Source organism: Gorilla gorilla, chromosome 2, assembly GCF_029281585.2.
Source record: "Gorilla gorilla gorilla isolate KB3781 chromosome 2, NHGRI_mGorGor1-v2.1_pri, whole genome shotgun sequence".
Lineage (NCBI taxonomy): Eukaryota > Metazoa > Chordata > Mammalia > Primates > Hominidae > Gorilla > Gorilla gorilla.
In genome coordinates, this window is record NC_086017.1 from 136,727,553 (window position 1) to 136,751,251 (window position 23,699).

At 46.4% G+C, this 23,699-nt stretch overlaps 1 protein-coding gene and 1 long non-coding RNA gene across 2 annotated transcripts in view; one reads left to right on the forward strand and one right to left on the reverse strand.

The window, feature by feature from the left end:
* The window catches only part of LOC134758087 (uncharacterized), a 91,533-nt gene extending 68,832 nt beyond the window's left edge, over nucleotides 1-22,701 (reverse strand). Inside the window, exon 1 of the long non-coding RNA XR_010132914.1 lies at nucleotides 17,408-22,701. This is a non-coding gene — a long non-coding RNA (uncharacterized lncRNA). The remainder of the gene's footprint in view (nucleotides 1-17,407) is intronic.
* LOC115936312 (translation initiation factor IF-2) overlaps nucleotides 1-23,699 on the forward strand; it is a 133,567-nt gene that overhangs the window by 101,867 nt on the left and 8,001 nt on the right.

The window sequence follows — 23,699 nt, forward strand, 5'->3', positions numbered from 1 at the left end:
CTAGGTAGACACTTTCACTGGATAGGTAGAGGCCTTTCCCACAGGGTCTGAGAAGGCCACCACGGTCATTTCTTCCCTTCTGTCAGACATAATTCCTCAGTTTGGCCTTCCCACCTCTATACAATCCAATAGTAGACTGGCCTTTATTAGTCAAATTGGCCAAGCAGTTTTTCAGGCTCTTAGTATTCAGTGAAACCTTTATATCCCTTACAGTCCTCAGTCTTCAGGAAAGGTAGAACAGACTAATGGTCTTTTAAAAACACACCTCACCAATCTCAGCCACCAACTTAAAAAGGACTGGACAATACTTTTACCACTTTCCCTTCTCAGAATTCAGGCCTGTCCTTGGAATGCTACAAGGTACAGCCCATTTAAGCTCCTGTATAGAAGCTCCTTTTTATTAGGCCCCAGTCTCATTCCAGACACCAGACCAACTTGGACTGTGCCCCAAAAAACTTGTCATCCCTACTATCTTCTCTCTAGTCATACTCCTATTCACCGTTCTCAACTACTCATACATGCCCTGCTCTTGTTTACACTGCCGGTTTACACTGTTTCTCCAAGCCATCGCAGCTGATAGCTCCTGGTGCTATGCCCAAACCGCCACTCTTAACTCTTAAATAATCTTTGCTGGCAAGGCTATGCTGAACCTCCTTAGGCACTCTCTAATTAGATGTCCTAGGTCCTCCCAATTCTTAGTCCTTTAATACCTGCTTTTCTCCTTCTCTTATTCTGTTTAGTTTTTAATTCATACAAAACTGTATCCAAGCCATCATCAATAATTCTAAATGACAAATGTTTCTTCTAACAACCCCACAATATCACCTCTTACCACAAAATCTTCCTTCAGCTTCATCTCTCCCACTCTAGGTTCCAACGCTGCCTCTAATCCCACTCAAAGCAGCCCTGAGAAACATCGCCCATTACTTCTCCATACCATCCCCAAAAATTTTCGCTGTCCCAACACTTTACCACTATTTCGTTTTATTTTTCCTGTTAATATAAGAAGACAGGAACGTCAGGCCTCTGAGCCCAAGCTAAGCCATCATATCCCCTGTGACCTGCACGTACACATCCAGATGGCCGGTTCCTGCCTTAACTGATGACATTCCACCATAAAATAAATGAAAATGGCCTGTTCCTGCCTTAACTGATGACATTATCTTGTGAAATTCCTTCTCCTGGCTCATCCTGGCTCAAAAGCTCCCCTACTGAGCACCTTGTGACCCCCACTCCTACCTGCCAGAGAACCCCCCTTTTTCCTTTACCTACCCAAATCCTATAAAACAGCCCCACCCCTATCTCCCTTCACTGACTCTCTTTTTGGACTCAGCCTGCCTGCACCCTGGTGAAATAAACGGCTTTATTGCTCACACAAAGCCTGTTTGGTGGTCTCTTCACACGGATGCACGTGAAAAACAGTGTCCTTCATTTTTTTTTTTTTTGAGATGGAGTTTCACTCTTGTTGCCCAGGCTGGAGTGCAATGGCATGACCTCAGCTCACTACCACCTCCTCCTCCTGGGTTCAAGCAACTCTTCTGCCTCAGCCTCCCCAGTAGCTGGGATTGCAGGCACGCGCCACCATGCCCGGCTAATTTTGTATTTTTAGTAGAGATGGTGTTTCTCCATGTTGGTCAGGCTGGTCTCGAAGTCCTGACCTCAGGTGATCCACCCACCTCGGCCTACCAAAGTGCTGGAATTACAGGCATGAGCCACTGTGCCCGGACAATAGTGTTCTCTTATAAGGACATTTGTCTTTAGATGTACAGCCTACCTAAAATACTCCAGGATAATCTCATCTCAAGTTCCTTAACTTAATTACATCTGCAAAGACCCTTTTTCCAAATAATGTCACCTCCACAGATTCTAGGCAAAAGGATCTGGATATATCTTGTGCAAAGCCACCATTCAGCTCACTACACTACAAAGAAGAAAAACAACGAAGTAACAAAAGGCGCAGAAGAAAGAACAGATGCAGCTTGTGTGGCAGTGGCCATCAAGGCAGGCTGGGGTAAAACTGTGTCAACAGAACCCCCAGATGGAACTCAAGTGCGGCTGCCTTCTCCCAGCTACTCACAGAGAAGGTTTTTGTTTCTGACAGCAGAGTAAGAGAAAGGGTGGGAAGAGAGATAGCCCATTCTCTGTTGGCCTAATTCCTAAAGAATCATGCCTCTGCCTCCGGGCCATTCTCAAGTCTTGTTCAAGGATAAAATGATTTATTGATGGCCATAATTAAAAAGCAATGCCAACAGAAGCAGCGTCAGCATTTTTCATTTGTACTTACACATGAGTGAGAGCAGTTTAGGGAAACGGGTGCCTTCAGGTTGTTTTCTCCATCTAGAAAAGGGCTGCCTTCGTGGAATGCTGGTCCTGGGGAGAAGCCTCACGTCTATAGCAGGAATTGATAGTTTTAAATTCCGATGGGTACACGGAGATACTCGTCCTCATTTCAAGCACTTCTGGTTTGTTCTGGGTTCAGTGGGTGAGCAATGAGTAGAACTCTGGGGAGGAGGATTTGGGGCGAGCGTGGTTTTGATACCCAGAGAGAGCTGTTTTTCCATCACTGTCTTGACTGTGATTCAGAATGGGCTTCTATGCTCAAGATGGGAGTACTGGGCTGATTTAAGGTGGGTGATTGACTTGTTTTGGTGGCTATTTTTATACTAGCTGGTTAACGAGCTATTTTCTTCATTAGTTTCAGGCGTGTGAGCTTAATGAAGCATTGGACCTCCCAAATTACAAGGAAAATAAGATATAGCTTATGTGGTAGGTTCGAAGGAGTTAGTGAACACAGTAGGGCCACAAATTATTGTTGAAGACATGAATGCATGAAAGTGTATCTATGTCCAAATGGACTCTCCACAACCATACTGTTCCACCTGAAAATTAGTACATAGAAATTCAGCAAATGCTTGGACAGGGGATACTCTCAGAAGTATTCTGACTAAATAGCTTGGTTTCTTTTCATATCACTAAAGTAATTTCTTCCCAAATTGACTCTGGACTAAATCTTATGATACCTACTTGTTCTGATTGTACTTAGCCACCTGCAAATAAGGTGGGGGCAGTGGTAAGAGGAGCTGTTGAATGAAATTAAACATTTGTTGAATGCTTACTGAGGATAAAGCCCTGTGCTTTGTGCCAGGAAGATTCCAGAATAAATGAGGCGCAGACCTACTCTCAGGAAGCTTTTGCAAACTAATGGAGAAAACACATTTGCAGGCAATGACTTATGGTATAAGAGGAAATGGGGCCAGGTACTGTGACTCACACCTGTAATCCCAGCACTTTAGGAGGCCAAGGTAGGTGGATCACTTGAGGTCAGGAGTTCAAGACCAGCTTGGCCAACATGGCGAAACCCTGTCTCTACTAAAAATACAAAAAAAAAAAAAAAAAAAAAGACAGGCTTGATGGTGTGCACCCACAATCCCAGCTACTTGGGAGGCTGAGGCACAAGAATCACTTAAACCTGGGAGGTGGAGATTGTAGTGAGCCGAGATCCCACCACTGCACTCCAGCCTAGGAGACAGAGTGAGACTCTGCCAAAAAAAAAAAAAAAAAGGAAATAAGATTGATGTTGAATGGGAAATCTAAGCAGGATGGAATGTCAGGAGAGCCCCCACTTGCCCAGCTCCAATAACACTTTTGACAGCCATGACAATATTGCAGGGATGCCGATTCCTCATGGTATCTGAAGCCCCATGAAGGCTTGCATCTGGAGGCTGGTTCAGTCTTGACTTTAAGATCAGGGGATACAAGGAATGATTTTCATCTTTCCCAAGCCAATAGTCCAGCCAAAAATCTAGGTCTGAGATGATGAGAAAAAGCAAGTCATGAACCATGTCAGCCATTTCATCATCATCATCATCATCATCATCAAAAACAAAAGACAGACCTGTACCCATCTTGTGTGCCTGGCTCTTGTCTTAATTCAAAATATAGAAGTAAATTCTATGGCCAGTGAACAATGACCAAAATAGCTCTCATCACTCTTGTCTGCCACCATGTAAGATGTGCCTTTTGCCTTCCACCATGATTTGGAGGCTTCTTCAGCCACATGGAACTGTGAGCCCATTAAACCTCTTTTTCTTTATAAATTACCCAGTCTTGAGTAATAAAATAGTGGTTTGTCCACAACATCAATGAACGATGCTGTCACTTGTTCCAAACGCATATCATTTAAGAGGTTTGGATAAACAACAACCTAAAATAAATAAGCACTAAGCAAACTCAGGGCTACATAATCCCTGTGGTGAGGTAACTGACAATGGGTACAACTGGGACAGTTTATTGTTAAATCACCTCTATCTACATGTGCCCAAGCAGTGAGATACTTGGTTTTAATCCTAAAAAATCATGGTGCACATTTACTCCTGCCTTCCAACTGGGCTCTAACGTCACCTCCTCAGAGAAGCCCGCTTTTCTGTGCTTCCACTCTGCTTTTTTTCAGCATTTAGTAGAGCATCAGTCACCATCCATATCTGGGAACAATGATTGTAAGAAACAGAAATCCATTTGCATGAGCTGGAGGGAAAGGAGCATACCTTATCTCTAACAGGCAAACTCATGGGCACGAGAAATAAATGAGAGGCCATGAGAGAATTGAAACTGCAGTTACAGAAACCAAAATGCCTCTTTCTGGCTCTCAGAAGTCCATGGTCTCCTTTTTTTTTGTTTTTGTTTTTGAGACGCAGTCTTGCTCTGTCACCCAGGCTGGAGTGCAGTAGTGCGATCTCAGCTCACTGCAAGCTCCACCTCCCGGGGTTCACGCCATTCTCCCGCCTCAGCCTCCCAACTAGCTGGGACTACAGACACCTGCCACCACACCTGGCTAATTTTTTGTATTTTTAGTAGAGATGGCGTTTCACCGTGTGAGCCAGGATGGTCTCGATCTCCTGACTTCATGATCTTCCCGTCTTGGCCTCCCAAAGTGCTGGGATTACAGGCATGAGCCACCGTGCCCGGCAGCCCATGGTCTTTCTTTTCAGCCCTGTGGCCTTTCTTATCTCCGCTTCTCTCACTCACAACCAATTTTCCCTTTTTGCTGGTGGCCCATCATGGCAGCCAGCAGAACCCACCACCAGCTGATCAGTCAGTTACTGGATATCTTGGAGAGGGAGGGAGGGAGGGAGGGAGAGAGGGAGAGGGAGAGAGAGAGAGAGAGAATGACAATTGGGCTTCTGGCCAACCAATTGAGTATAGGGAGGGGAAGTACCATGGTACAAATACGGCACCAAGACCTGCTTTCTAGCATGGCCAATGAGTAGGGAAATTGAGGGAAGGTACCTGCAAACACAGCAGACATCTCAGAACATGCTCTCTGTTCTTAGTTCTCTCTCCTGCCTTCTCCTAGATTGTAAATATCACAAGACAATCTAGAATAGTACCTGGCTGAAAATATTTGAGAAAGAGAAAAAGGAAGGGATTGGATCAAACTCTGGACTTCATGGTTTCCTAAATTCACTCTGCAAGTTTTTGGGTTTTTTGTTTTTTGAGACAGAGTCTCGCTCTGCTGCCCAGGCTGGAGTGTAATGGCATAATCTTGGCTCACTGCAACATCCACCTCCCAGATTCAAGCAAATCCCCTGCCTCAGCCTCCTGAGTAGCTGGGATTACAGGCACGCACTGCTACACCAGTTAATTTTTGTATTTTGAGTAGAGATGGGGTTTCACCATGTTGGCCAGGCTGGTCTCGAAATCTTGACCTCGTGATCCACCCACCTCGGCCTCCCAAAGTGCTGGGATTACATGTGTGAGCCACCACACCTGGCTGACTCTGCAAGTATTTAAGTGAATGAATGTCAGTCCCTGAGAATCAGAAGAAAGGCATTAAATCTCCATTAGGTTTAATCCTGGTCAGCAGCTGTGGGGTGTCCTGGGTTTGGGATCAGTGGGATGAGGAACAAGCAGGTTCTCCAAACCACCACACAGGGAGGGGAAGTGTTAACTGGGCCAAAGATGATGGGCGAGGTACGTGCCTGGGTTTCAAACAGCTTATGCCAGGCCTAAAAACCGACGCTGAAGCAGAAACTGCATTAAGCAGATTGATGACACAATGGAGGGGGTCAAAAAGTTTAATATTGCTAAGAAGAATACAAATATTGATCATGCAATATGATATTGTTTCACACCATCTCCTGCTACACGCCAGGTTTCCTTTACCATGAGATAGAGGAGATTTGTGGATCTGACCTAACCCTCCAAATTGTAAGGTCCCTGAGAGTGGGCTCATGACATTCATGTTTTATAAATGTGGCATAAAGGCTCATGCTGGCTGCCATGTGGCCCAATCCCAGTTCGATGCTGCACAAAGAACCATCATTCCAGCATGCAAGCATACTTAAAGGCAATTGAAATGTTTACCGCCATCCCTCAAGACAAACACCAAAGAAAAACTATTTTCAAAATGCATAGCAACACTTCTTAAAATCTTATTTTCCCATCTCTTTCTCTCTCTCTACCACATTCCCAGGAGTTTCCTAGGAGCAAAACTGTCATAAAGACCCAGGAGCAAAATGATTAATGACTTCACTATATCTGATTCTGATTTAGTTGGTTTAGAGTGGTGTCCTCACATAAGTATTTTTTAATATCTTGCTGGGCACAGTGGCACACAGCTGTAGTCTCAGCTACTCGGGAGACTGAGGCAGAAGAATCACTTGAACCCAGGAGTTTGAGTCCAGCCTGGGCAACACAGCAAGACCCTGTCTCTGGAAGAAAAAAAAAAAAAGCAAAAACAAATCTCTCTCAGCTGCAGTCAGGGTTGATAACTAGTTGATCAAATAATTGTGGTAGCCAACCTTTGCAATGGACCTTAATATTCCCACCTCCTGGTGTTATTCATTGTGGAATCTGTCTTAGCTAGTCCTCAATTGGGTCTGGTATCCAGGCCCCACCTGGAGAGGCTAGTCCCACCTCCTACCCCACACATGGTTTTATGCTTATTTTCAAGACTGCCCTAAAAATGTAAAATGTACTTGTTTTGACCTTGTTTCCAATGAAACAACTATTCTAAACACTCATTTAGGATGATTGGGGAAATTTGAAGACCAGCTAAATATTGAAGATATTTGCTTCAAAATAACCCAGCTTGGTAATGAGATGATGGCGGCTGAGGCTGGTGATAGGCACAGAGGGCTTCATTATCAAATAGAAACAAGTGGAAAAAACAGAATCTTTTCCATAATAAAAATGTAAGGTAAACACAAAAATGTATTGAGTGCATAAAAAGAATCTATGGTCTCACAGACATTAGCTTATAATTTGAACATCAAAAATAAAAGTGACGACCAGGTGCAGTGGCTGATGCCTGTAATCCCAGCACTTTGGGAGACCGAGGTGTGTGGATCACTTCAGCCCAGGAATTTGAGACCAGCCTGAGCAACATAGTGAGACCCCCATCTCTAAAATAAATAAATATAAATAAAAGTGACTAGAATTGATTATAGAACATCAACTCTATTTGAGTCTATAAGGATTACTGGTGGAGGGGGGCAATGGGGAGAAGGAGAAAGAGAATATATTTGTGACCTAGATTATTTTCCTTAGTTTTGAGAGAATCTTCGGGTCTCCTGGGTCTTCTAGCCCAGTATTTCTTTTTATTTATTTTATTTTTTATTTTTTTAGATGGAGTCTCACTCTGTCACCAGACTGGAGTGCAGTGGTGCGATCTCGGGCCACTGCAACTTCCGCCTCCCAGGTTCAATCGATTCTCCTGTCTCAGCTCCCCATGTAGCTGGGACTACAGGTGCCTGCCACTGCACCTGGCTAATTTTTGTATCTTTTGTAGAGATGGTGTTTCACCATGTTGGTCCAGGCTGGTCTCGAACTCCTGACCTCAAGTGATCCACCCACCTTGGCCTCCCAAAATACAAGGATTACAGGCGTGAGCCACCACACTCTGCCTATTTTCCTTAGTTTTCAAAGAACCTTTAGGTCCCCTGGGTGTTCTAGCCCAGTATATCTCAAACTTTGCTGCACTGAGGACCTTGTTGAAATGCAGGTTCTCAGCTGGGAGGCTCAGTGGGCCAGCAAATCTGCATTGGTTTAGGAAGCTCACCCTGAGTAGCAAGCTTCAGTGAGGACCAGGCAGACCCCTGCCTGCCAACCCCCTCTCAGCTGGGCTTAACTCTGGCTCTCTCCTGCCAGGGTTCCTCCCCTCAAAATAGGAGCTATTTTCAAAAAGTCTCTTGGAAAAAAGGCCTATTTTAACATTGGGGTGTTTACCACGGGGTTTTAAGACCTTTGCCCAGACCCCCGCAACCAACTTAGAAAGGACATTTTTACTTTTGAAGGCCCCACTCCACACCATATTAAATTCATTAAAATCAACCCCCATTACAGGCATATCTCAGGCATCATGCCCTCAGAACGGGGTGGCAGCTGACCACTTGACAATGTTGCAAAGCATTAAACATGCATTCATTTCAGGCTTGCAGTTTTCACATTTAGAAGCCAATTGTCTTAGGTCTAAAGCATTCACGTTCAAGCATTGTTATGGGCCCCAGACACTATGCTTCCCAGCCTTAATGGCCTCAGCAATGCTGGTTCCTACCGCCCCACCCCTGGGTTCTGGCCGGCTAGCTCACACCACCTCACTGCTCCCCCATTCAAGTGTGCCTCAGATGTGTGGTTTCCAAACTCATCTACACTTTAGGATCACCTGGGATTTTCTAAGTGTTCCAAAATCCAGGCCACACCCCACCCCAGAATAACTAAACCTCAACCTCTGGAATGGGACATAGCATCTGCTTTGTTTTTTGTTCTGTTTGGTTTTTGAGACAGAGCCTCAATCTGTTACCCAGGCTGGAGTGCAGGGGCACAATCACAGCTCACTACAGCCTCCAACTCCTGGGCTCAAGCAACCCTCCCACTTCAACCTCCAGAGTAGCTGGGATCACAGGCGGACACCACTATGCCTGGCTAATTTTTTAATTTTTTATAGAGACAGTATCTCCCTATGTTCTCCAGGCTGGTCTCAAACTCCTGGGCTCAAGTGATCCTCCCGCCTCAGCATCCCAAATTGTTGGGATCACAGGTGTGAGCTACCATGCCTGGCCATCAGCATCTGTATTTTTTGAAGCAACGAGTTTGGGAACTACTGCCCCAGACTGAGCTCGGTTTCCTACCCCTGTCTGACGGTAGGATTCTGCTGGGCTGCTTCTGAAAACAGAGCTCCCCAGGCTCCTTCCCAGGTAATTCTGATTCATTAGGTCCGGGGTGGGCCCTGGAATGTGTATTTTTTGCCAGGTCCCTCTGGGCGAATCAGGCTAAAGCCAGTTTGGGATCTGAGACTTTGGCGCTCATTCCCCAGCTTCGCTCCTAACCCAGTTCCCAGCTTGGCCCACCTCACCCAGGCTGTGTCACGTCTGACTTCGCAGATTACACCTGAGAGGGAAGGCCCAGCCATCACGATGTGAGAACATTTTACAATGACAAGGAAATGCCAAACACATTTTAAAACTCATTCAGGATTAGCGTTCACCTTAAACTTGACAGACTCAGAGAACGGGCTGGCCACGTGCTGTGCACAACCCTTAGTGCTCTTCTGTGACTAATATTTGGATAATTGATTGTTGGAAGCTCAGGAAGCCTCTCTCTCTCTCTAAGGGTTGAAGTAAACTTCCTTATTTCTGAAGTAGGGAAGAAAATGAGGATGCCCTGCCTTTTGCTAGACTGAATACTGTCCTCCAAAAATTCACATTCACCAGGAATCCCAGAATGTCACCTTATTAGAAAATAGGGGTGGGGCATGGTGGCTCATGCTTGTAATCTTAGAACTTTGGGAGGCTGAGGCAGAAAGATCACTTGAGGTCAGGAGTTCGAGACCAGCCTGGCTAGCATGGCAAAACCCTGTCTCTACTAAAAGCATAAAAATTAGCTAGGCATGGTGGCATGCACCTGTAATCCTAGCTACTTCGGAGGCTGAGGCTGAAGAATCACTTGAACCCAGGAGGCAGAGTTGCAGCAAGCTGAGATTGTGCCACTGAACTCCAGCCTGGGCAACAGAGCAAGACTCCATCTCAAAAAAAGAAAAGAAAATAGGGTCACTGCAGATATAATTACAAAAGGTCATATTGGAATAGCGTGGACCTTAAATGAAGTAATAATGACATCCTCATGGGAAGAGGAGACAGAGACACACAGGGGAGAAGGCCACATGAGAATGAAGGAAGAGAATGGAATGATGTGGCCACAAGCCAAGGATTGCCAGCAGCCACCAGAAGCCAGAAGAGGCAAGGAAGGATTCATCCCTAGAGCATTCAGAGGGAGCATGGCCCTGCCGGGTTTCAGACATCAAGCTTCCAGAACTGGAGAGAATGACTTTCTGTTGTCCTGAGCCACCCATTTGGGGAACTTTGTTAGAACAGCCACAGCCAGCTCATGCGCTCCTGAATGCATTTCAGGCATTAATAAGCACTGTCTTGGCCGGGCAGTGTGGCTCACCCCTGTAATCCCAGCACCTTGGGAGGCTGAGGTGGGTAGATCACCTGAGGTCAGGAGCTCGAGATCAGCCTGACCAACATGGAGAGACCCCATCTCTACTAAAAATACAAAAATTAGCTGGGCGTGGTGTTGCGCACCTGTAATCCCAGCTACTTGGGAGGCTGAGGCAAGAGAATCTCTTGAACCCTGGAGGCTGAGGTTTCAGTGAGCTGAGATTGCGCCATTGCACTCCAGCCTGGGCAACAAGAGCGAAACTCCGTCTCAAAAAAAAATAATAAGTACTGTCTTGACTGTGGTCATCAAAAATATTTGATTAAGGGTTAGCTGGAAAGCCTGACCCTTTCACAGATGGACAGAAGGGCCAAAAGAAAATAGATTGTTTGCACTGGGGCAAGAAGGATAAGAATCCTATGAAAAAAAAAAAAAGAGGCATTGGTTTAGTGAGTGCTGGGGAGAGGCATTTGTTTTCTTGCTTAAAAAAGAAACACAGGTTGGGTGCGGTGGCTCAAGCCTTAATCCCAGCACTCTGGGAGGCCAAGGTGGGTGGATCACCTAAGGTCAGGAGTTCGAGAACAGCCTGGCCAACACTGTGAAACCCCATCTCTACTAAAAAGACAAAAAAAAAAAAAAAAAAGAAAGAAAGCAATTAGCCAGGCATGGTGGTGGGCGCCTGTAATCTCAGCTACTTGGGAGGCTGAGGCAAAGAATCACTTGAACCTGGGAGGCTGAGGTTGCAGTGAGCCAAGATGGCTTCATTGCACTCCAACCTAGGCAACAAGAGTGAAACTCTGTCTCAAACAAAAAAAAAAGAAAGTAAAAAAACATAGTTTTAGGTCCACTCAGTGGAGTTTCAAAATACATTCCCATTGCACAGTGCTTTTGCTTTTGGAATCTTTTCTAAACTTCTGTTGCACATGATCTAATTTGATCTTCATAGCAACTCCCTGAGGTGGATAGGGCAGGCCTTTCTGAACACCTATTTTCTAGTTTGCATTAAAAGAACGGAATTGGCTGGGACCAGTGGCTCATGCCTATAATCCCAGCACTTTGTGATACAGAAGGGAAGTGATCGGAAGGGAAGAATGTGGTCCCTTTAAATGATATGGAAGTGAGGAAGGGAAGTACTGGGTAGAGGAGGGTGTTGTCGCTGGCTAGTGCTCCACCCCAGGGCCTGTGCCCACGGACCTAGGTGAGGACAGGGATTTTTGTTTTCCTGCCCAAATGTTGCATTTCCCAAGACCACCCTGGCTGCCACACCCCCATACTGTGCCTATAAAAACCCTGAGACCCTAGCAGGCAGACACACAGGCAGCTGGACTTCGAGAGGAGCACATCAGCGGAGGAACACATGGGCGCTGCACGTCAAGAGGAACGCACCATTGGGCACCGGCACACCGCAGGCCACTGACTGGCACAACAAGCAGAATTTGGCTGGGACAGTCAGAGAAGAGTCGGGCCACTCACCTGACTCCAGGGGAAAACCATCTTCCTTCTGGCTCCCCCATTTGCTGAGAGCTACTTCCACTCAATAAAACCTTGCACTCTCACCCCTGTAATCCCAGCACTTTGGGAGGCCAAGGCAGGCGGATCACGAGGTCAGGAGATCGAGACCATCCTGGCTAACAAGGTGAAACCCCATCTCTACTAAAAATACAAAAAAATTAGCCGGGCGTGGTGGCGGGCGCCTGTAGTCCCAGCCACTCGGCAGGCTGAGGCAGGAGAATGGCGTGAACCCGGGAGGCGGAGCTTGCAGTGAGCTGAGATCGCACCACTTCCGGTACACCAAGGCAAGAACCCCAGGACAAAGAGAGCCCTCTGTCTTTGCAATAAGGCGGGGGTCTAATTGAGCCGACTAACACAAGCTACCTACGGATGGCTAAACTAAAAGAGCACCCTGTAACACACGCCCACTGGGGCTTCAAATATAAACATTCACCCCTAGACCCTGCCATGGGGCTCCCTGTCTGTCTGTATGCTCCCCTAGAGGTTTGAGCAGTGGGGCACCGATGAAGCGAACCACACCCCCATCGCATGCCCTTTGAGGGGGACAAGGGAACTTTTCCCATTTTATCTGAGAGGCCAAGGCAGGAGGATCGCTTGAGCCCACGAGTTTCAGACCAGCCTGCGCAACATAGCAAGACCCCATCTCTACAAAAACAAATAAATAACCAAAAAAAAAGAAACCATTAAAAATTAGCCAGGTGTGGTGGCACACACCTGTAGTCCCAGCTACTCAGGAGGCTGATGTGGAAGGACTGCTTGAGCCCAGGAGGTTGAGGCTGCAGTGAGCCAAGATTGAACCACTGCACTCCAGCCTGGGCGACAGAGTGACAACCTGTTTCAACAACAACAAAAAGAATGGAACAAAATAACTTCTCAAATAGCTAGCAGAGGCAGATCTGGTACTCAAATGCAGGTTTTCCAGGTTTCAATTCTTGTTTCTAGCAGTATTATGGAGAAACATGATCACTAATACATGAAGGAGAGGAGGTTTCAAGTTCTGGTGAAAAGATGGTAAAGAGAGGAGTTAGTTGACTAGGAGTGACTAGGAATGGGAAGAAAACGCATGACACTATTTACAGGAAAGAAGAAAAATAAGCATAGAGGTGACTGAGCAGACAGAAAGGACTTGGAAGAAGCGTGTTTGGCCCTGTCTCTGCATTTCTTCCCTTGCATTAGTAACTTCCCTGATGACTTGGATGAATCTTCTCTTCCAGGGCATCCAGTGTTCCCTTTCTGTCCACTTCTCCTTTCCCAGGGCCCATACAGTCTGGGAAAGCATGCTCTGCAGGCTTCTCATATCTTTCCTTCCTTAATCAGCCCCTAGCATCTCTATGTAACCCATACACACCTGGAGTTCCACATGCCTCAGTCTTTGCACTGCAGTGAATTCAAAGAAAGGTAGACTCTAGCTGGGCTCAGGGACTCACACCTGTAATCCCAGAACTTTGGGAGGCCGAGGCAGGCGGATCACTTGAGACCAGGAGTTCAAGACCAGGCCTGGCCAACATGGTGAAACCCCATCTCTACTAAAAACACAAAAATTAGCTTGGCTTGGTGGTACATGCCCAGCAGTCCCAGCTACTGGGGAGACTGAGGCCGAAGAATTGCTGGAACCCAGAAGGCAGAGGTTGCAGTGAGCTGAGATCACGCCACTGCACTCCAGCAGCCTAGGCAACAGAGCAAGGCCCAGTCTCAAAAAAACACAAAGATGAAACTAAACCAAAAAAAAAAAAACAAAAAACAAAAACAAAAAAAACCACACACACACACAAAAACAAAGGTAGACTGCAATAGGAAAAATTCAGTCAAAAGCAATTCAAATAATTACTCAGTCAACCCAGTTCTATCTCAGTTCTTTATTATATATATAAACTTATTCTGTCTAGATTCCCTAGTTTTCTTTTTCTTAACTTTTTGGTTTTTTTTTTTTTGAGACAGGGCCTCACTCTGCCACCCAGGCTGGAGTATAGTGGCACGATCATGGCTCACTGCAGCCTCAGCCTCCTGGGATGAAGTAGTTCTCCCACCTCAGCCTCCCAAGTAACTGGGACCACAGGTGCATGCCACCACGCTCAGCAACTTTTTGTATTTTTTTGTAGAAACAGGGTCTCACTATGTTGCCCAGGCTGGTCTTGAACTCCTGGACTCAAGAAGTCCACCTGCCTCAGCTTCCCAAAGTGCCAAGATTACAAGCACGAGCCACTGCACCTGGCTGATTCCTTAGTTTTCTTTTTCTCTTTGCCCATTGCCTGGATTCCATAAGCAGAAGGAAAACCCGGGGGCTGACTTTGCAGGCAAGACTCTTTCCTCTTCAAAACGTAAATTGGTTCAACTGGTACCAAAACTGAAACATATTTATAACTTAACATCTTTTCTTCCTACCACTTCAATCTCTTGAGCAATGAGAAAAGGCACTGGGCTCTTTCCTTGGTGACACATAGTCTGTGCCCTCAAAGAACACTGACACCCCCGCAACATCCATTCGAAGAGCTTATCCGTACCTCCCCTCCTTTATCCCCAAGGTCACTGGGCCAGAGCTCACGGAGTCATTCACAACATGATGTTTAACACCGAGAGGCTCTGGAAGTGCTCCTTCAAGACTCAGAAGAAGACCCATTGCTGAGACAATCGTGTTCTCTCTCTCTCTGGATCACCACCCAGAGACAAGGACTTCAGGAGACCCTGGCTTCCCCGGCTGCTGCCTCTCATTCCTGCGCCTCTGGGATGAGAGTTCGAAGCTGTGCGACCTTGACCAAGTTACTTACCCTCTCTAAGCATATGTTTCCCTAAATGTGAAATAGGGATGATGGTGATGTGTTTATTTCACAGATTTGATAGAAGGATTAAATGAGAGATGCACCAAAAGCAGTGGGCACAGGGTCAATGCTCAGTGAGCTTTCTCTTTTCTTATCAATAGACAGGTCTCCATGAGGACAGAAACTGGCTTCATCTAGACTGTAGCCTCAGGGCTGGCCACAGTGTCTGCACCCAGCAGGACTTCAGTAAATATCTGTTTATACACTAACCGCAGACTTAGGCATAAAAGCCCTTTGGAAGAAAGTTGACCATTTCATGCACCTTCAGACTATGAAGAGCAGTGATGACAACTTTAGCTTGAGAGGGTCTCAGTGCCCATTCATCACCACTGTGAAAAGGCAGAAACCAGAGCTGTGTGTTTAACTCCCAGCCCCAAAACCTGTTGGCTTTGCTTTATCACTATGAGCTTCCAATGGCATCCCTTTAGAATGGGGCCTCTCTCTCCTTCCCCAAGGCACCAGCCTTCACCCCAGACCTATCGTTATCACCTGGTTCCTCCTCTCTGTACTCTGAGCCCATGCTGTGCTCCTCAGATAGCAACATGGGAGAATACAACAGCCCAGAATGCAGGCTGCAGAGTTAGATCCCCAGAACAGGATCTCAGCCGGCTCCATCCTTCCTCAGCTGGGCGACCGTGGCCAATGACTAGCTTTCTGTGCCTGAGTTGCTCCATCTGGGAATTGAAGATTGTCATAGTCCCTGCTTCAAAGAGTCACTGGGAGGATTAACTGAGAAAGTGCAGGGAAGGTGCTTGGAACTAAATGCTCAAAAAAAGTCCATCTGGCCAGGTGCGGTGTCTCACGCCTGTAATCCCAGCACTTTGCGAAACCAAGGCAGGCAGATCACTTGAGGTCAGGAATTCAAGACCAGCCTGATCAACATGGCAAAACCCCGACTCTACTAAAAATACAGAAATTAGCCAGGCACGGTGGCAGGCACCTGTAATTCCAGCTACTTGGGAGGCTGAGGCATGAGAATCACTTGAACCTGGGAGGCAGAGGTTGCAGTGAGCCGAGATGGTGCCACTGCACTCCAGCCTGGGCAACATGAGTGAAACTCTGTCTCACACACACACAAAAAAAGTCCATCATTCTTACTAATGGAGGCCAAATCATTTCAGCGCTTTTTTGGCTGATCAGTATGCTCCAAGCCAGTGTTATCCAATAGACCAGAGGTCCCCAGCCCCCAGACCACTGACCAGTAGTGGTCTGTGGCCTGTTAGGAACTGGGTTGCACAGAAGGAGGTGAGCAGCAGGCTAGCGAGTGAAGCTTCATCTGTATTTACAGCTGATCCCCCTGGCTGATCCCTGTCTCCTATCAGATCAGCAGTGGCATTAGATTCTCATAGGAGCATCAACCCTATTGTGAACTGCATGTGGAAGGGATCTAGGTTGTGTGCTCCTTATGAGAATCTAATGCCTGATGATCTGTCACTGTCTCCCACCACCCTGAGATGGGATTATCTAGTTGCAGGAAAACAAGCTCAGGACTCCCACTGATTCTACATTATGGCGAGTTGTATAATGATTTCATTATATATTATAATATTCATAACAATAGAAATAAAGTACACAATAAATGTAATGCACTTGAATCATCCTGAAACTTCCCCCAACAAATCCATGGAAACTGGTCCTTGGTGCTAAAAAAAAAATTGGGGACCACTGCAATAGACTATTCAGTCACGGTCCAATCAAACATTCTGCAATGGCAGACTTGCTCTACTCTGCACTGTCCAACATGGGAGCTGCTAGCCACCCACATGGGCTGTTGAGCCCTTGAAATGTGGCTGGTGAGAATGAAGAGCTGAATTTTCAATTTTCTCTTAACTAATTTTTTTTTTTTTTTTGAGACAGAGTCTCATTCTATTCCCCAGGCTGGAGTGCAGTGGCACAATCTCATCTCACTGCAACCTCCATCTCCCAGGTTCAAGCAATTCTCCTGCCTCAGCCTCCTGAGTACCTAGGATTACAGGAACCCGCCATCATGCCCGGCTAATTTTTGTATTTTTGTAGAGACAGGATTTCACCATGTTGGCCAGGCTGATCTTGAACTCCTCACTTCAGGTGATCTGCCCACCTTGGCCTCCCAAACTGCTGGGATTACAGGGGTGAGCCACCATGCCCAGCCTTAATTCATTACTAAATCACAAAATCTAAACAAGTGGCTAGGAGCTACCATAGTGTACAAGGCAGCTGTAGAATCACAGGAAATTGTCAATGACCCTGTCCTGCTTCAAGTTGACTTTTCCCCCTCATGGTGACACTCTAGATTCTTTCCTCTTCTCTCACATTTTTTAGATTTTCAGGCTTAGACCATGAAAATAAGTTCTGTCCTTCCAAGAAAATAACATTCATAACACTTACTGTATACCACGCTTATTTCAGTGCTTTACATGTATTAATTTACAACAACTCTGAGGCAGGAGCTGTGATTATGCCCATTTAACAGATGAGAAAACTAAGGCACAGAGTGGTGCTGGAACTTCTCAAAGTCACACAGTTTGCAGGAGACAGAACTAGGATTTGAACTCACTTTGGGTTCAGCAACTCACCTGAACCCACAGCTCTCACCTATGACATAATATTACTTCTGTGGTCAAAACACTTAGACCTGGATTTCACAGGAATCTTGTGCTTACCTGGCTGCTAGGGAGGTTTTCATCATCTTCCTTGTCTCACAGTTCAAAACCCAGGGCCTCCATGCTCTTGCTCTGGTGACCGTTCACTGGCAGGAGGATTCTGGGAAGGTTCTCCTTTTCTATCATTTTTCTTATTCGTGGTTTTTTGTTTCATTGGTGTTTATCTGCAGAACTTTGTTTCCTTCTGCTCAATTCATAATCAGAGTGCTTTTCCTCTTGGCTGAATTCATAAGTGTTTATGCAAAAAGAGGTTGGGCACAGAGCCAGGCGACTGACGACACCTGGCTCATCTGGCAAGTGGATATCAAATTGTTGTGTCTCGTTCTGCCATTCCCGGCTCCGGCTGTGGGGCTGGGCCATCTGCCAGCTCTGCAAGGAGCTGGCGGGAAACCGCTGCCATCAGAATGAACCCATGGCCCGGGTCAGTCCGCCTCAGCATAGCACTCCAGCTGGCCCCCAGTGCCTTTTGGGGACACATCTGCATTGCCAGGCAGGGCTGTGGGAGGGCCGCCTGCCTCCTGTCCATCACAAGGAAAACCTAACCTTGTCCTGCTTCCCTTCCAGGCAGCCTATGTGGAGATTGCTGCATTAACCTTTAATATGGCTAAAATTTTTCCTTCAATGACAGTAATGCTGCTAGAACCCATCCAGATACCCAGGAACTAATGTGCCTTGGCAGATGATGCTGGAAAGATGGGATTCCCGGCAGCCTTTGCATCCCTTGCTCACAGCCCACGAGTGTCTCCACCGTCCAGCAGGGCTTCTCTGACGGTCAGGGCAGAAAGAGAGAGAGTCCACCTGGAACAGGCTCGGATTTTAAATGAGTGTCCCCAATAATTCAACATGATCGATGGCTGAGGTATTTCACCAAGTTCAGGAGTTCTAGTTCTCAGAGAGAGGCAGCCAGCCATGACTGTAAGACCTGGGCAAACCACACAAACCAGACGGCAGGTCTCACCCCTCCCCAGAGAGCTCCAGAGACTATCAAAGAGTGAAACAGCAGAGGGATGGTCTGGGTGGGGTCATCGTGGCTGACAAGGGTCTGTGACAGCACCTTGTTAGGCTACCCCCAAGAGGAAATTTGGAGAGAGGATGGGAGGGCAGCTCTCAGTGCAAGCCAAGTCTCCTGGAAAATAACTTTCAAACTTTGGAGGATTGTGAGCAAGATGAGACCAGCAACTTCTACCTAAAAGAATGTTCATAGCAAGATAACTCATCCTAATATTGGTCCAAGCTAGGTCTTTATTATGCATCATAAAGGCTCTGAGAATAACCATCTAACCTCCAAAAGGGCTGGGGCTTTGAAGAATCTCAGGCAACTTGCTTCCTTCTGCTCAAGGACTCCCCTGGAGCACAGCAAAGCAAGGAAACACTTAGAGCCATGCTTGAGTTCTGAATTTCAAACACAGGGAGTCCATCTCTTTCTACTCAATTGTTCCCTAGAATCAGTAACTAACTCCTTCCCCTTAATGGCAAGTACTTCCTACCAAAGCACAAACATGATGGGCTGTCCATGAGCCTCCCCCAAACATGTGCACCTTGTGACATAAATTCTGTCAGCCAAAGAGACCAGACAAAATGCAAAACCAAAGTGGAGCCTTTCCTTGAATTATAGGTTCTAAAGAGTTTTGGACTCTCTACAAAACCCAAGAGTTAGGAATTGCCTGTAAGAAGCACCAGCCCTTGTTTTAAAGAGCCAATTTAAGAATAATAGCCACGCTGATGCCACACTACGCTAAGGGAGAATAATGAACCTAATAAAACTAGCGATTTTCCAATTGCTTTTGATGCTGGAAACACTGATTATGCTAATTAAAGGGTAGAATAGTAAATACCCACTCTTTTGCATCCAGTTAAGTGTTCAGATTATTTCTCAGAAGTGTTTGTTGAAAATAATCATGGGTCCCAAATAAACGGAGTCAATTGTGGTGTAGTACATGTGTGAGTATGTGTGTGTGTGTGTGTATGTGCACACATGTGTCTTTCTGGAGCTCATTTTATGGAGATCCCGCATAGCTCCCCAAATTCCTATGAGACCAAACAAGAAAAATCACAGTTTCCTAAGACTACAGCTTGGGATATCTTTGGAAAAGGTGTGTACTGAGAACACAGCATACGGAAACTATTTCACATTGGCAGTATCTGTGATTTAACATTGCAAACATCAGAAATACAACTGGTTCTTCAGAGCCACCTAAGTCCCTCATAATGGCAATATTAGCTTCTTCTAAATAATAAATTAGCCAGTCAAACTATGTTCTACAGCATGTTAGAAGTGTCATTCTTCTAGTCAATGTCACATTTCAAGGCAAAGTCGATTTATATGTAAGTTAACAAAAGTGCTGTCACTAAAAATTGAGAATTATGTCTAATGCCAATCAGAAATGGAATAAATAAGTATTAGAGGATTTGAAAGTGAAAGCAACCATAGAAATGCTATTATCAGGAAGGAAAATGTATTACCTGCAGAGGTTACAGAGAAGACTCTAGAACCCAGAAGAGAGAGAATCTCTGTAAATATTTCCATTAAGTTAATCAAGAGTGGCTGGGTACGGTGGCTCATGTTTGTAATCCCAGGACTTTGGGAGGCCAAGCGGGCAGATCACAAGGTCAGGGGTTCGAGACCAGCCTGGCCAACATGGTGAAACCCTGTCTCTATTAAAAATACAAAAAATTAGCCGGGCGTGGTGGCGTGCACCTGTAATCCCAGCTACCCGGGAGGCTGAGGCAGGAGAATTGCTTTAATCCAGAAGGCAGAGGTTGCAGCGAGCCGAGATTGCACCATTGCACTCCAGCCTGGGTGACAGATCAGGGCTCCGTTTTGGAAAAAAAAAAGAAAGAAAGAAAGAAAGAAAGTTGATCAGGAGTGAGAATAGGATGAGTTTTTCACCCACAAAAGGAGATGAGATTCACGCATTCTTTCAACAGGCATTCCATCAATAGTGAGCACCTGCTCTGAGCTAGGCCCGTTCTAGGTCCCAGGAAATGGGTAACCAACCAGACATGGCCCCTGATTTGGAGCTCACATTTTAGAGCAGCTGAATGGACAGTAAACAAGTAAGCAAATTAAGATCATCTTAAATTGGGGGAAGTTCTTTAGAGAAGCACTTCCACAAAGCTGAGTCGCATCATAAGACTATGACTGCCAGGTGGTAGGGAAGGTAATATCTCACCTGCCTGTGGATAGCAGAGCTTCTGAGGCCTTGCAAAGTATTTAGTACTAAGATATCTGTCTTAGGTCAAGTTCCCGAAAAACAGAGCCTGAGGCACGGATTGAGTGCGTGTAATTCATTCAGGACTCTCAGGAGATAGCAGTAAGGAAAACAGGATATGGCAGGGAAGGAGCTAAGTGAGATGTGGTCTCAGCTGGAGACTGGCTCCAGTCTGATCTCACAGGGAGCTCCAGAAGATGAACTGCACCACCATGTTATCCCAGCCTGAGATCTTTTGTTCTCCTGTGTCAGCCGGTCCCTGGCCAAGGGCTGCAGACTCTCTTGGGGCCCCAGCAGACTGGAGGAGAAGCAGCATGGTCTGCGGTCTACTCTTTTGTGCACACCAACCCACCTCTTCCCCAGCTGACACTGCTGGAGGAGGAGAGGGAAGAGATATCATCCCCTCCTACGGCAACCTGTGGGATAGCAATGGCCCTTTTCCTGTTGGGTGTAATCTGCTGCCATCTCTTGCTGTCTGCAGCCTGACACAGAAGGGTGAAGGTCACCAGGTTCCACTGACAGTGGTCTTTGTCTCAAGCAGCAACCCTAGAACAGCGGCTCCCTTGCAAGATTCAGCCACATCTCATGACTGTCTGCAACACACCCCATGCCTCTGATGGAAGGAACCCAATGCCCCATGCTGCACCCATTTCTGCCAGACTGGGGTCCCTGATCTCAATTTCCCTCTGCAGTCCCCAACTCCGGGGTCTGCAGACACATTTCAGATCCATCCTTAGTACCTCCCAGGAGGCAGAAGCCAGAGGAAATAATCCTTGCCCCAATGCACCTGACCATGCCACTTCACTGTATGCTCTTTCTCCCTCTCCAGGAAAAATCAAGCTTGTTGAATACTTACCAATGTGCCCACGTGCATTTAGTCCCCACAACCACTTCATGGGGCAGCATTACCATCCCCAAGTTACAGACGAGGAAATTGAGGGAGCATTTATATAACATGCATCTAAGTGGTGGACAAAGGATCTAACCAGGCAGTGCGGCCCCAGAGCACACTTTTTTGTTCTTTAGGGAGATGGGATCTCTCTCTGTCCCTCAAACTGGAGTGCAGTGGCCTGATCATAGCTCACTGCAGCCTTGAACTCTCGGGCTCCAGCAATCTTCCCGCCTCAGCCTCCCGAGTAGCTGGGACTACAGGCATTCACCACCAACCCAGCTAATTTTTAAAAATCATTTTTCTAGAGATAGGATCTGATCCCAAACTCCTGACTTCAAGCGATCCTCCTGCCTCAGCCTCCCAAAGTGCTGGGATTACAGTCGTAAGCCCCCGCGCCCAGCCCAGAGCACACTTTTTTTTTTTTGAGACGGAGTCTCACTCTGTCACCCAGGCTGGAGTGCAGTGGCAAGATCTTGGCCCAGAGCATACTTTTAACCACCATATCATTCTGCCTCTGGGTAGGTCAGTCAAGCCCTGTAGCTGATCAGATGTCTGTAGAGAAAAGGAGACATCAGACTCCCCTTCTTCCAAACACCCCCAAATTTTACAAGTGATTTTCTCAGATCCCTCAGCATCAGGAATGGGGATGAACAGGGCAGCCTGTCCCCTTCCCAACAGCCCAGCAGATATCCCAAGATTACATCTCATTGGCTCTGACTAGGACATGAGCCCAAACTGAACCAGTTGCTGTAGCCATGGCATGCAGCATCCTCTGTCCTCTGGCCAGGCCAGAGCCACATCCCACCTCTGGATCCTAGAGTTGAGTCAATACATCTAGAACCAGGCATGGACTGAAGCTTAAGGGGGAGTCAGAGTAATGTGACCCAGCCCACCGTGTACTGGGTGCTGAGCAGGCAAGCATTCATCACCCACTGCACACACCAGGGAAGGCTTGTGGTGGCTTAGTCCCACCTGGGGTCAAAGAAAAGATTGCCTGCTTTGTGCCAAAACGTGATACCCAACACTGTATCTTAAAGCTAGCTGGCTTTGTAATCCCAGCTACTTGTGAGGCTGAGGCAGGAGAATCACTTGAATCCAGGAGGCAGAGGTTGCAGTGAGCCAAGATCACGCCATTGCACTCCAGCTTGGGTGACAAGAGAGAAATTCTGTCTCAAAAAAAAAAAAAAAAAGCTAGTTGGCTTAATCCTCGCAAAGATGCCATCTACTTTTTGGCATTCTACAGGTAGAAACACTGAGACACTGGAAAATGTTAAAACTCGCCACCAGCCAGGAGCGGTGTCTCACACCTGTAATCCCAGCACTTTGAGAGGCTGAGGCAGAATTACTTGAACCCAGGAGTTCAGGACCAGCCTGGGCAAATTAGCGAGACCTCATCTCTACAAACACTAAAAAAAAAAAAAAAAAAAAAAAAAAAAAAATTAGGGCTAGGCGCGGTGGCTCACACATGTAATCCCAGCACTTTGGGAGGCCAAGGCAGGTGGATCACTTCAGCCCAGGGGTTCGAAACCAGCCTGGCCAACACGACAAAACTCTATCTCAACTAAAAATACAAAACTTAGCTGGGCATAGTGGCACGTGTCCATAATCCCAGCTACTTGGGAGGCTGAGGCAAGAGAATTGCTTGAACCCAGGAGTCAGAAGTTGCAGCGAGCTGAGATCGTGCCACTGCACTCCAGCCTAGGTGAGAGAGTGACACCGTGTCTCAAAAAAAAAAAAAAAAAAAATAGGTATGGTGGTACATGCCTGTGGCCCCAGCTACTCAAGAGGCTGAGGTGGGAGGATTGCTTAAGCCCAAGGGTGCAATGAGCTATGATTGTACCACTGCACCACTATATATACACACATATATATGTGTATGTATATAGGTATGTCTATATATACACATATCTATACATGTATATGTGTGTGTATATATATGTGTGTATATATATAAAAAACACACATGCACGGATTCACCACCACCAACTCAGAAATTACCGTCTCCCTCTATTCTAAGGAATCATTTTTCATTTTGCCATCTCTGAAGTTGGAATACACCTTACAATCACTGGAATGTCACGGTCTCATTGGCAGCATTTTTCTGCTTAGTAGCCCATAAAATAATAGCACATCTTGTAACTAACAGTGTTGTAGATGCTATGAGATCCTGGGGAAGGCCAGAATCTAA